This window comes from Otolemur garnettii, unplaced genomic scaffold (genome assembly GCF_000181295.1).
Source record: "Otolemur garnettii isolate 467f Iridium unplaced genomic scaffold, OtoGar3 scaffold00044, whole genome shotgun sequence".
NCBI classification, from domain to species: domain Eukaryota; kingdom Metazoa; phylum Chordata; class Mammalia; order Primates; family Galagidae; genus Otolemur; species Otolemur garnettii.
Window position 1 is genome coordinate 13,480,671 of NW_003852439.1, and position 14,103 is coordinate 13,494,773.

At 43.4% G+C, this 14,103-nt stretch overlaps 1 protein-coding gene across 4 annotated transcripts in view; it reads left to right on the top strand.

Moving 5' to 3' along the window:
- RBFOX1 (RNA binding fox-1 homolog 1) overlaps window positions 1-14,103 on the top strand; it is a 1,537,420-nt gene that overhangs the window by 1,136,632 nt on the left and 386,685 nt on the right. The gene's annotated exons all lie outside the window — the stretch shown is intronic.

Sequence of the window (14,103 nt, forward strand, 5' to 3'; positions counted from 1 at the left end):
GGGCACCTGTAGTCCCAGCTACTTGGGAGGCTGAGACAAGAGAATCACTTAAGCATAGGAGTTGGAGGTTGTGGTGAGCTGTGACACCATAGCACTTTCCCCAGGATGACAGCTTGAGGCTATGTCTTAAAACAAAACAAAACAAAATATATATCACCACTGATGGCCAAATGTGGGGTAACACTCACTGAAAAAGAAGTATTTCATGGGCTTGGGGTTCTCTAGGGCAGGGGCAGCCTGGCTGCCTTGATTGCCTTGGAGTCCATGTACTCTTCTTGTGACTAGCAAAGGCCACTTTGCAGAGAGGACAATAAGGGATTGTGGGCACAGCCTCTTCCTCCTCCTCGTTCGCGGTTTCTAAGATGCCAGATGCTGGCTGGACCCTCCTGGGAGCATTCTCTTGCTTCCTTGTCCCCCCCCGGAAGGTGCGACTCTCGACTCTCTGGTTCACCTGTCCAGCTCATTCCTCCCTCCCTCTCCTCCTCCCCCCACCCCCCGCCTCAGCGAGGCAGAATGGGGTCCTGCAGTTTGGAAACAGCACCCTTCTGCTGTGTTTTTGAAATACTTGCTCCACCTACCCTGGCCAGACGTCCAGTTCAACGGATGTTCTGGATACTGACTCGGTGGTTTCTAGTCTCTCATCTCAACAAGGAGGTCATTTCTGGTTCTCTTACTGGCATAAAAGGTCCCTGGGATTTGACGCCGACTTGGGTGCATACAGCTCTGGTACGTATAGGCTCAGTGACAGAGAGCAGGTTGCTCAGCCTGTCTCTGCCCTCATGTCCTCAACTGCACAACTGACAGCAAGGCTCCTGCCTCCCAGAGCATTCCTGAGGATGAATGAGGAAACGGAAGCCAAGCTGCCTTTTAAGTTGTTAAGCTCCGTTCTGATGAATAGGGGGCATTATTTCTAAATACGGGATGTTTAATAATCTTATCTAAACCCTCCATCCCTCAGAATACAATGGAGAAAGCATTGGCCGTATTCATTTCATTGCACTGTTCATAAAACAGTTCATTTTCCCAAGGTTTCATTTGTTTTCTTTCTCTTTCTTTCTGTCTCTCTGCTGCGCATAATTTCATTGTCTGCCATATATAAATGCGTTATGTAATCCTCTCGATGTGCCATCAATTGTTTCTGGTTTTCTATAATATTACTTAAGTCTATAATACTCTTTATTAAATCCCTGAGGAATGTTACTGAATAGTGGTTGAAGGACCTTCCTTTCCACTATAAATAAAACGTAGCACTTAAATATTTGAAATGACACAAAGCACTAGAGCAAATCCGAACATGGAATTTTCCCACTGGCTTTATAAAATCCAGGAAACCAATTGAGATATTTCCTTATTAACGCCTTTGTCTATCCAGGATATCTGTACAGTCTTTTGCATAGTGGTAACAGCGTTAATAAATTATATAAAGTCAGCTAATGTTTACTGAGCTGTATTTCCATCCTAGGCGATGTTATAAACTCTAGGTGCATTAAGTCCCTTATCTTCACAATAACCTCACAAAGGAGGTGCTTCATTCTTCATCCCCATCTTATGGACAAGGACACTGAAATTAAGAAAGCTTGACTGTCCTGCTGACAGATACACGAGTGACCCAGCTGCAAAGCACACCCCGTCCCACTACTCTGTAAGCTTAGTAAGCCAAGCTTCCTCCTTAGCCTGGACCATAGCACATATATTGGATGCCTGTGAGCCTGGAATTCTATGTCCTGAACTTGTTTCTGATACTAACATTAAGCTAATTGCTGTTTCTCTCCGCAACTAGATTCCCTTATGGGCCAAGTTGGGAGAGTTGGAAGACACCATTTGTTTTTAATTTATTTCTCGAAGCTCAGGCATCTGCGTGGGTGGTCCAGGAGAGTGGAGGGACAAAAAAGGGAGGGCTGCGCAGGTAGGGCTCTGGAACCCCTCCTTTCCATCAGTGAGTGCACTTCCGTTAATGTCTGGGATGGATGGGTGGATTAGAGGGGAAGAAAGAGAAAAAGAATAGAAGGGCCGGGGGCAGGGAGGTAAAGTACAGTCACAATCGAGATCACACAATACACGATTAACCAATCTGAAATAGCATCGTGCCCGGGTTCTTTCCCATCTATGCCATTAAATGTTGCATGAACATTTGATTTCTAAGGAATACATAGTACTCAAACGTGTGCTTAGATTACCTGCCACTTAGCTGTTTCCCTGTGGTGGCCTGCACGTGGCTTCTGATTCTTCTTCATTTGTTTATTTATCAACTATTAGTTAACAACAATCACTAGTCAGGAATTAACATAAGTAAATATAGCATAGATGTTCTCATACATAGTTTTTTGAGGTGTCGACGGATATTTGCTTCCATACAAAAGTGGAAATTGATATTTGGGGGCTTGTTTTTAATGGGTGGCTTTCATCAGTGAAACAGAGCATGTTCTGGAAAGCCTGCTGAAGTTAGACGATAGGTCCGAATGAAATCTGTATACATGTTGCGATTATCTGACACAAGAACATAATTAGTGTTCTGGACACACTATCTCCCAAGATTGCAGTTATAAAATTAATAGGCTTTGTTTTGATTGTGTATTCCACAAGTATCAAAAAATCTACTCTGTGAGTTGCAGTCTCCGAGGGATCATCTCGAGGCTATAGCTTTACGTGTTTCCTAGTTTAGAGATGGATGAGGCCTTAGAGGGTGTCTATGCCAACGAGTTCACCAAGACCTACGAGGTGGCCCCAGGAATTGCTGTAAGACTTGGTCTTGCTGACTCCCCTTCTATATAATCCAGAAGGAAAAAACTACAAGTGTGCCGTCATATAAGCAGAGCAGAGCTGAGATTACACACTACCTAAATTTCATGCGTACAAGCGAGATGAGCACCCTCTCTGGTTGAAAAGAAACAAAGAGAAACCGAAACGTAATTCCTTGTCCACACGTGGAAAACAGACAGATGAGCTTTGTAGATTCAAAGGGACCGGGCAAGGTGGCGATTTTGAAATACCCCTTGGAGGCACAGTGCCAAGTATGAAGTGAAGCTTCAGAGTGATGCTGCATCTGGGGACCGAGCTATTTCTGGCTGCAGTCTTTGTGTCATGAAACGGTGACACTTTCCCCCACGCCATCAGCGTGCCTTTCCTCCCTGGAGACTCTGTGTATGTGTGATGGTCAGTCTGTTTGGAGGCAGCTAGCTTTGTTTGTGTCTTAGGACTGAAGATATTTACAAAAGACAAGACTAGACCCCAAAGAGCTCAGGCGTTTGTAAGGGCTAAAGGAGGTTCTGCAGTTAGAAAATTCCATTTATTTTCCATTCTTTCTCTATATTTTTTCCTTTTTTTCTCTTTCTCTGATAGTGAACAAAGGGTAGGGAAATCAAGTAGGAGGTTTCTATCCTTGACTGATTCCTTTTTTAATTTATTTTTTTTTTTATTTTTCTGCTTCCTAAGGGATCACTGTATTCCTTTTATGCCCCTGGAAAAGACCAGAATATCCTAACTCCTCCAAATTCCTGGGAAGGTTACCTCTTCCAACCTCAGTGCATCATTATTCTGCACTGAGTTATGTAATGATTGGATCGTGTTGAGGAGTAATTCACCTTTGTTCCCACCTACGTTAAGACTGATTACAAATCCTCATAAAATACTCATTATGCTCCCAAAAATGTTCTTAAGAATAGTCTGTTAGAGGGGAGGTAATGCTGCCGCTCGGAAGTGTGGGCTTCTGTCTAATTATGTGTAAATTATCTGAGTGGAATCTCAAATGTTTAGTGATAAACAGTTTTATGCTTCCCGGCAAAGTATCTAGCTTGTGAGGCAATATAATCAAAAGCAGCTTGTGTGCAGTGAATTGTAGATTGTATAACTCTGCATCCTTTTCAAGTTATCCTCATTGAAAGAAATAGGAATATGTCTGCAGCCCTTTAAGAAAAGCCAACGCTGTTATTCTGCATTTTTTTAAAAAAGAAAGAAAAAATAATTGATCCTTTGACTATACTGCTGTTCTGTTCTCAGAAGAAACATTAAAAAGTTGGATTTCTTAAGAAATGCAATTAACTGACTTTTATTTAATGATTTTTTTTTCTAAAGTTATTCATCCTGGAGGAGATGAGGATGGATTATTAAGGAGCAAAATATCAGGATATTCAATTACAGCACATCTTTGGTTCTAGAGAAAACCCAGTGTGGTTTATATACAAATGCCCATCCTTCAGATAAACCTTTCCTGAATACCTGCCCTGTATCTCACCCCAGGTTAAACTGAGCTACTAAAAAAATGCTGCCATTGGGCAAGCATTTAGTTAGGATGAGGACTCAGCGTCAGGGTAGCTAGTGGTTACTGTGGCTAACTTAATCGGGGTAATAGTGAAAAATACAAGTATTTGAGTCTGGAAGGTCGCTCTTCAAAAGCCCATGAAGCTAGAGAGGGGTCTGGCAGGACAAATATCCATCCACAAATCGTAGTCTTGAGACTTCTTTAGGCCGAGAATGGTCCAGATCATTAATTAGGATAGCACAAAAAAAGCGAAGTCCAGTATAGAAAACATAGGAATACCAGTTAAAGTGAAATGAGTGCACTAGTTAAGATAAAAATCACCACCTCTTAGAAGCTGAGATTTCTTTTCAATGATTTTACTTTTGGAGACATTCCTATTAATGAAAGGAGATGACCAACCTGGGAGGAAAAAAAAAAAAAGAGTATGAAAGCCTTGTAGGAAAGAAATGAGAAAGCAAAGCATTGTTAACAAACACCTAAATATTCCAATCAGTTCCTTATTGGTGGTCAGGGCCAAATAATGCTGTTACCTATCGCATAACTGATTAAATAGATAGCTAAAGAGATCACTTTTGTGTGTGTGTGTGGACAGAGTCTCACTTTCTCACCCTCAATAGAGTGCTGTGGCATCATAGCTCACAGCAACCTCAAACTCCTGGGCATAAATGATTCTCTTGCCTCAGCCTCCCAAGTAGCTGGGACTACAGGTGCCTGCCACAACACCTGGCTATTTTTTAGAGATGGGGTCTTGCTCTTGCTCAGGCCAGTCCCAAACCTGTGAGCTCAGGCAGTCCACCTGCCTCGGCCTCGCAGAGTACTGTGATTACAGGTGTGAGCCACTGTGCCCAGCTAAGAGACCACTTTTAATATTTCTATAGTGGTGTTTGGTTTTGATTTCCAAGACTCTAAAGTAAATTCCACACGCATGGTTTAGGTTGGAAATGGTTGTTGTGGTATTGCCCAGTTGCAAATGTGTGCCTATTCACATAGTGTTTGAATTTTCAAACAGACCAACTGACTTGACAAGGGTTCCATAATGCTTAAAGAGAGGTCAAACCTCTGTCAGGGCCTCTGAATGACTAGATCTTAATTTCACCCAAGATCAAAATATCTCCATAAAGCTATGAATATTTGCCATTTAGCAAACCAAGGGGTATTGGGCATTTTGAAGGCAGACGGTTCAGATGATTGACTAAATATACTTCGTTACATCGTGTAGATATGTCCTATGCTATCAGGCATGCCCTTTTAAGAAAGTTTATTCATCCTTTTAGAGTTCATTAAAATTTATGGTGACTGTCTACCAAGTGCATTTGCTACGTACTGACTTCTGTGTGTCACTTCTGGTCCTACGTTCCCCACCCCCTGTTCAGTCTCTCCTCAAGTCTGACACGCATATCAGAAAGTCTAAAGGAGTTGTATTTTTATTTCCTTTTTAGCGAAAACATACTACAAATTGCCAACACATGATATATTAACTTTGAACATAAAATATCATTTGTTTAAAAACATGCAATAAAACCAGAAATCCACACTAATCATCATTCTAAAGATTAAAGCAGCCGCTGAATTATGCAGCTGGGCCAAGGCTGTCTTGTTCTCAGCCTAAATTTATCTTGTCGAAAGGGAATTATTCTGGCTGGAGTTGAAGAGTGAAGATAGTTAAAGTTTGATTGCTCCGTTGCTTTCTTCTGGGTTTCTGCATCTTTTCTCTTCTTCTTCTTCTTTTTTAAATTTGATTATGGTTCTCGCAGGAGCTGGATTTTAAAATGTAAATACTGATGAGAGACTGATAAAGTCCCATTTGCTCTGATTATGACAGTGACACGGAGTGCTGGAGAATCTCTTATTTTTGAAATATATTTTTATTTCCTTTCTTTCTTTTATTTTTTGTTTTTAAACATGGATCTTTGGCCATGGGGGACCCCTTGCTGAGTGCCTAACCTCTCTGACTTACACAGAGGAAGCTTCAGTGTAATAGAAATAAATGCCGCATTTTCTCTGTATATAACCTGTCACTTGGGCAAAGTGACTCTTTGGTAAAGCTGAAATGTGGATTTCTCAGAAATGTCTTGTTTTCAGTTAATGATATTTTCTGCTTTTCACCAGGTGGTCTCTTTGGGGGTTTGTTCTTGAATTCATTTCTCTGTGCGTACACCGGGCTTTCTATTATTCGTTTATTCAGCAGGCATTTGCAGGGTCTTCACCACGCTCAGACCTGAGCAAAGCATTTGGCTTGCAGCGGCCGGCAAATCTGGCCCTGTCCTGGGCCCTGTCCTCCCTGTTTTGGGGTTAAAGGCACATGCCAATAAAATATTATGGGTGAGGGCTACGTTAAAGATTAAAAGAAAATTTTGTGGGCCTGGGCATAGTGGCTCATGCCTGTAATAATCCTAGCACTCTGGGAGGCCCAAGTGGGTGGATTTCTTGAGCCCAGGAGTTCAAGACCAGCCTGAGCAAGAGTGAGACTCCATCGCTACTAAAAATAGAAAACCTAGCCGGGTGTTATGGTACATGCCTGTAGTCCCAGTTACTCGGGAAGCGGAGGCAAGTGGATTGCTCAAGCCCAAGATTTTGAGGTTTTGGTGAGCTGCGATGCCATGGCAGTCTACCCAGGGCTACAGAGTGAGACTCTGTCTCAAAACAAAACAAAGACAAACAAACAAAGCATTTGCGGGAATGGAGAGGAAAGCTGGAGTGGCATGGAGTGAGCCGAGGAGCCCGGCTGGGTGCCGTGGGTTCTGTTTTCTGAGCTGCAGCCAGGTGTGATGTAACATGTCAGCTCACCCTGATGATGCCTAATCTGAACCAGCACTTCCCTAGGGCGCTCAGAGCTCATCTTCTTCCAGTGGGAGATCCCACAAGGAAAGACAACTTTTGGAAATGGCCAAGATTTCATCCACACTTTGGAGCTGGCCCCCTGCCACTCACAACAGCTGAAAGGGAAATCAATCATTTGCTCACTGGGGTCCCCATGGGATATGAGCTCTGAAAAAAAAAAAAAAAATCAGGAGCCTGGTAAGAGCAGATTCCAGGCAGCCAGTGTGGCCGCCTCAGCAGACACTGTGTTTGCTGCCCGGCCCCCACCTGTCACCCCGTCAGCTGCTCTGAGGGTGGGCTGTTCTCTCCACCTTTGGCCATCTATCCAGAGGAGCTTGTGCCTGTTGTGGAAAGAAGGCAGACTTTAGAATGCCACAGAGTTCTGTTCTTCTGCAAAGACAAGACAAGACATCCACAAAAACAAGCATCCAACCATATGTCCCTTGGCCTTATCAGGCTGCTCTCTTCATCCGTCAGCCTTGCTTCACCCCATGCCTCAGGGGACTAGTAACTCCCCCAGCTACACAAAGCAGGTGTCGACTTGATCCAGGTGCTCCACCTTCCAGAAGAGAAGAGTGGAAGGCTTTCTGCTCCATCCGCATACCCTGAGAATACTTAAGAGTAGATCATCCCTAACCCCTTAGTTAAGGAAAGTGTGCACAGACTGCACTGTGTCCAGCAGCTCTAGGGTCACCTCCCCTTTGATCACGGAGGATGATAAAGTGGAGGCAGATGGGACGGAGGCCCGTATGCCTCGGTCATCAGATCCTGTGGCAGGATGTCCATATGGGAAACATTCCGCTTTGAAGGTCACTGTGACTATAGTCAAGAGATGAGCCTGGTGCATCTCAATGGGGAGACCTACCCTCTAGGAACCGTCCGTGGGGGAGTACAGCGTCCTGCAGCATTCAGCTGGCATCTTGGAGGCATTTCTCATCAGAGGAGCTACTGAAGTTTGTGGCCAGCAATTTCATGGTTACATGTCTTTGATAAAATCTCTGGCCTCTCCCCACTAGATGCCAGTAGCTCCCTTCTTCCTGCAATGAAAACACTAGCATATCTCCCCCAGGGTGTAAAACAGCCCCCTTTCAAGAACCACTATCCTATGGCCATATTTGCATTCACCAAGGGTAGACTACGTAAGGACACAAACCATGGGGCTCTGGAATCAAGGGCATGTGTACGGGGTGAGCTTCTGTTTTTGGAGCAGATTCTAGAGGCCGCAGGCTCCTTCCCTTACTTCCCTTACTGCGTAAGGGCCACGTGACTTTAAGCCAAACACTCACCTCTTCTGTGCCTCAGTCATCTCCTTTATGAAACAGGACAACAGGAGTGCTAGTATATCCCCTGTATTTGCAGGGGAACAATTACCACACACATACACACGCATAAACACACAGCTCATTATGCAAGTGATAACTGTGATCCTTATTACCATTTCCTGGATATGATATCTGGTGCTGGAAGACAAAGAAAATACCCTGTTCCTTTCTTTGCGGGGTTTCTAATCTAGATGAGAAGTTGGTGTCCAGACACAGAGGGGGGTTTGCAAACCAGTCATTATAAGCTGAGCGATTGTAAGGGCAGAGATTATTTGAGGGAAGAAGGAGTTGTTTATAGTTTTGCTTACGTCTGAACGGAGGAGACAGTCTTGACCCCCCCCTTTGCACGCTGAGAAGGATTTTTACAAAGAGAGAACAGAATCTACCACCCCCACCCATTTTCTTTCCTGCACCAACAGTCAGAGAAACAAGTCAAGAACAATGTGCAAAGGAGGGTTCAGTTATTTCTTCATGCCACTCATTGCAAGGCACAGGGTCTTAGGAATTGTTCGATTGTAAGGAACATGCACCCACCCTCTAGAAAGGTATCTGTTTTTATAAGAATCAAGAAATATTTCACAAACCCAGTTGCAGGAGATGTGGAGAAATATAAGGTGATTAAAAGCCATCAAGTTGCATTTCCTGCCAACTTTTGCTCTCCCACCCTGTCCCTGGAAGCTTCTGCTCTCTTGTCTCTGCTCCATGAAGCCCTGGGCTTTGCCCACCTGCCTCTGCTGGTCCTTGTTCTTATGTGCCTGGGTGCTGAGTCCACTTCCGGTTCTGCACAGCCCTCCTTCCTAATCCACCTCCTCAGTCTTTACACTCCGAACACCACCTTCCTGGGAAGGGGAGGATGTTCTTAACCCAAGATAGATTGATGTTCACCATGGATTCTCACAGCTAGGAAGATTTGGAGGAGATTGTTCACTGGATGATGCTGCCTCCTACAAGGTGGCAGGCAGGCTGGATTCGCTAAGAAAATGGCGTGGGTGGGAAAAATGGTTGGTACTTCCAGAACACCGCCCCTCTGTGCTGGCCAGGGGAATGTCCTGGGCATTCTGACCCTCATCCTCCAGATTGCCTCTCCCTGGGCACCAGTCATCTCCACCCACCACAAGAGCCATGTCCTGTTCAGTTTTCCTTAATTGCATCTTCTGGAAAAAAGACTATAAGGTTGTTCCTTCCTGAAGCCACTCAGAGCTTTGCAGAAGTGAGAGAGGGTGTCCTCTGCACTTCACCGACATCTGTTCTTCTCATCAGATCACTGCATCAAAGACGGGTTATTGAGACATCATTTACTTACAGTCAAATGTACCCTTTTTTTGCACACAGTTCTGCAAGTTTCAAAAATACGGGCAGTGATGTAACCACCACCCCTGACGGGGGGAACATCTTCATCACTCCAGAAAGTTTCCTGGAGCCTGTTTGTTGTTGGCCCCCAGCCCAGTCCCTGATTAGAAATCACTAATCTCTTTGCTGCCCCCATGTTTTTGACTTTTCCAGAATGCCCTGTAAAGGGAATAGTAGCTGGGTCGCCTTTGCGTCGGGCCCCTTTGTCTCAGTGTGGTGGCTCTGAGATTGCCCCGTGGGGCCGCACCTCTCAGGTGAATTGCTGAGGAGCGTTCTGCGGCGTGGGGGCATCGAACTTTATTCACCAGCTGAAGGGCATCTGGACTTGTTTCCCTTTTGCTGATTATGAAAAAGTCACTACAAACGTTCAGCTGCAGGTGCTTCTGTGAATGTCGATCAGTAGTTTTCCTGAGTATGTTCCTAGCAGCCGCGTTGCTGGGTTGAACCATCCACAGGTATTTGACTTTATAAAGATTTTTTTTTTTCAAGGAAGCCAAGGACACAGGAGGAGCTTCGATGTTGACTCCTGGGCTCCATGCTTCCTGGTGCCGGGACCTCACACCGTTTCTCTGAAACTCAGCTGATTGCAGCAGAGTCCGTGGTAGAATAAGACCCGTAGGAGGTCAGGACAGCCACTCGCTTGGTTATGTCACTTGGTTATGCAGCTTCAAAATGGTCCCTCATCTCCTGGACACCGCCTCCTTGTAGGGGCCAAGCACACACACCCTTCCCACCCCCCCGCCACACACCGTTTCCTTTTCTGGAATATTTTGCCACCCACCTTTCTCCTCACCAGCTCCTCATCCTTCCATGGCCCAATGAAACGCCGCCTCTCCCGTTAAGTTTCCCCCACCCTCAGTCTAAACCCAGCCCGTTGCTATCTATAGATCTCTCTCTCTTTCATATTTAGCAACTTGTTCTTTTTCTTTATAGCATTTGCCACAATGGACCTTGGAAAATTAACTGTGTAATTTGATTTTTAATTGGAATTTTTATTGAGATTATTGAAGACTCACATACAATATAAGAAATAGTACAGAGAGAATATGTGTAACCTTTACTCGGTTTTCTCCAATGATAATATTTGACAAAATTATAGTTTACTACCACAGCGAGGCTATAGATGTTAGTACCTACGATCCACTGACTTTATTTGAATTTCCCTGGTTTTTCTTCCATTAATTTGGGCGTGTGTGTGTGTGTGTGTGTGTGGCTGTGCTATCTCATTTATACACTTATACCCCATTTGTAGGTTTGTGTGACCACAGTCAAGATACCAGACAGTTTAAGAAAGTGAGGTAAAGGTTATGTTAACCAGTTTGATGTTAGCACTCCAAATTGTATATAAACCCAGCACACTGTACCCCATAAATGCATTAATGTATACAGCTATTATTTAATTTTTTAAAAGATAGGAATAAAGAAACCTTTTAAAAATGAAGAAAGGCAAATAAAATGACTCTAGTCAAAAACAAACAAACAAACAACAACAACAAAACATGAGACCAGACAGTTCCATCACACCTGAGTCCCTTCTGTATGTTGTTTATAACCACATTCTCCTCCAGTCCCCTAAATTCCTAACTTTCAGCAAACACTGATCTTTTTCCATTTAAAAAGTTTAGACATTTCAAAAACAGAACCATGTAGTGCCTGACCCCTGGGGCCTGACCTTGGTGTAATTCCCTAGAGACTCCTCTAAGCTGTTGGGTGTTTTAATAGTCCTTTTCTTTTCACTACTGTTTAATATTCTATGGCCCGGATGTACCACAGTCAGTTTCACCATTCATCTATTGAAGGACATTTGGACTCATTCCCATTTTAAACTATCATAGATAAAGCTCCAGGGTATCCAAAAAGTTACCCCTAAAGTAGGTGTATATGGGAAAAATGAGAAATTGTAGCTAAATGTAACTTTACAAAATATGCATTATAGAATTTTACAAAATATTTACAAAACATTCTTTACATACTGGCCACCTTTTGTAAAATTTTGTAATGAATATTTTGTATATAAAGGGACACTTTGCTGCACTTTCCCATTTTCCCTGTGTATGGTGACTTTCTGGGCAAATTTTGGGATCCCCTGGACTGTGAACCCTCACATGGAGATCTGTGTGAGAATACAAATTTCCCTTTCTTGGGGATAAATGTGCAAGAGTGAAAATGCTGGGACTTTAGTTTCCTAAGACATGGATGATTTTTGAAGTCCGTCTCTGCCAGTGCACTCTGTTCCATCAGGGTTAGTTGAGTGAGTTTTGTTTGTTTGCTTGTTTGTGTGTTTAATTACTGTGTACTGGGAATACTACACAATCCTTAGAACATAATTTACCACTCTATAAATATTTATAGATGAATTAAATAAGGAGTGAATGAGTGAATGCATGAATAAAAATGCTGGCATAGGGATTAAATAAAATAGTGTATGTAAATCTTTTCCAAATGCCTAGCGTGGAGGAAGCTCTGATATTAGGTAGGTTGTTTCAGCTCCATCACCATTATAAGACATGATTTTGGCTGAGGGTGACATGACCACACCTTCCTATCCTTCTGCCTCCCCCATCACACAAACAGCATGTGTCTTTATGGGATTCCAAGGGTCTGAATTCTTGGTGCTTTAATTTATTTCCTTAAATAAACCCCCCTCCTATGATTTTGCCCAGAAGTGACAGGGTAGGAATTTGGGTTTTATACTTTAAATAAGATCCTTCTTAAATAGGTGAGGGTGAAGCTACAGTAGAAATTTTGGCATGTGAGGACGTGTGGCACTTTCCACATCCTCGTGGTCTGAGGGAATGACGTAAACACTGGTGAAGCCAATGGAGACAGCCCAGGACTTAATAGAGAGAGAAAATTAGTAATTCTCCTTTACCCGAGGAAAGTGCAGGTCTTCATAATGTCTTGATCTGTGTACAGAGAGCTAGTAAAGACAAGCAGTCCTCACAGTAAAAATAGAAATGAGGTTTTCCTGACAAAAATGCTACAAGAATGATGAGCTGTCACGTCGGACCTGGAGACAGCGGGAGAAACTTCTTTGGTGACTATAATTAGGCTTACATGGAGAGCGACAGCATTCAGGACCTATGCCTGGGCTCGCTCTCTGTAGAATCACCATCAAACTGTCTCTCACGGGCTGGGACAGTGAGGAGGTCCCAGTTTATACCTGGTAGAGCAAACCCCTATCCCCCACAGCCACAGGGAGGCTCTGACTTGGGGTATCCTGGGGAATACCTGTATTCATTCTGTTATTTGGGCCATTAAGAAAGAAGAGGAAAGAAAGCTTGTCTTTTTGTTCATTATGAAAATACCTCGTGTTCGTTATAGAAAACAGGCTAGATTAATACCATAGAATAAACATCACCTCCAGTCTCAACATCCTCCTTCAGTGTTTCCTTGAAGCTTTGAATGCATCAGGATAGACATATAGATTCAGATATAAAAAGAGATAAATTTAGAGGTAGAGAGCATAGATTATCTCTCATTTTGATGGTGATTCTAGACAGACTTTCTGTACACGGGATCTTACAAAAATAAGTATGGATTTGGATATTACTTCCCCTGACCTGTTCCATGTCAGTTTTTATGCTTCTTACACTTAATCTTTTTTCTATTTGTACTTTCAAAACTGGGGGGTAGAGCCCCAATGGAATGGGTGTCATGCTAGTTATATGTGTGATTTGGGGATCTTTAACAAAAAATAAAACAAATCCTTTGTGTATTTGTTGGTAGAGATCTATTATATTCATGTTCTGTGGAAGGAGACAAAGCAGTCACCTGAGCTTCCTTCCGACATTGTCCCCGTCAGGCTTCCATACAAGAGGGAGGGAGTCCTGGGGTGATTCCAGATACCCACAGGGTGCTCAGGGAGCAGCATCTACCTCAACCATGTCATCCAATTTAGCTGGGACGGGGAGAAGAACCCACTCTCAGGATTGGTACATCCTCAACTTTGACACATTCTACTTTGCTAGCCATCACTTTCAGGAATGCATTATACAATAAAGTGGGAGATCCGAGGCGGGGTATGACTCTAACCAACTATCTCATTTACTCCCCCTTTCAGTTTCCTCCCCTGTGTAAAGTGCAAGGGGTCTTATCACCTTGTTTATTGGAATGCCAGGGAGATGAAATAAGACCATGAACTTGGCGGAGCACTTTGCATGTAGCAAACCTTCAGTAATTTTCAATTTTGCTGTCTTTTTCTAAAATATTTCTTGGAATTGTGTGTGTGTGCATTGATAAACTGGGAGGAAAGCCTTGGAATATCTTGGTTGATGAAAAGCAAGGGTCAGAGAAAGGGAGGGTGGCAGCCTGCAGAGAATCTGAGTGATATTAAAGGAAGTATCAGCACCC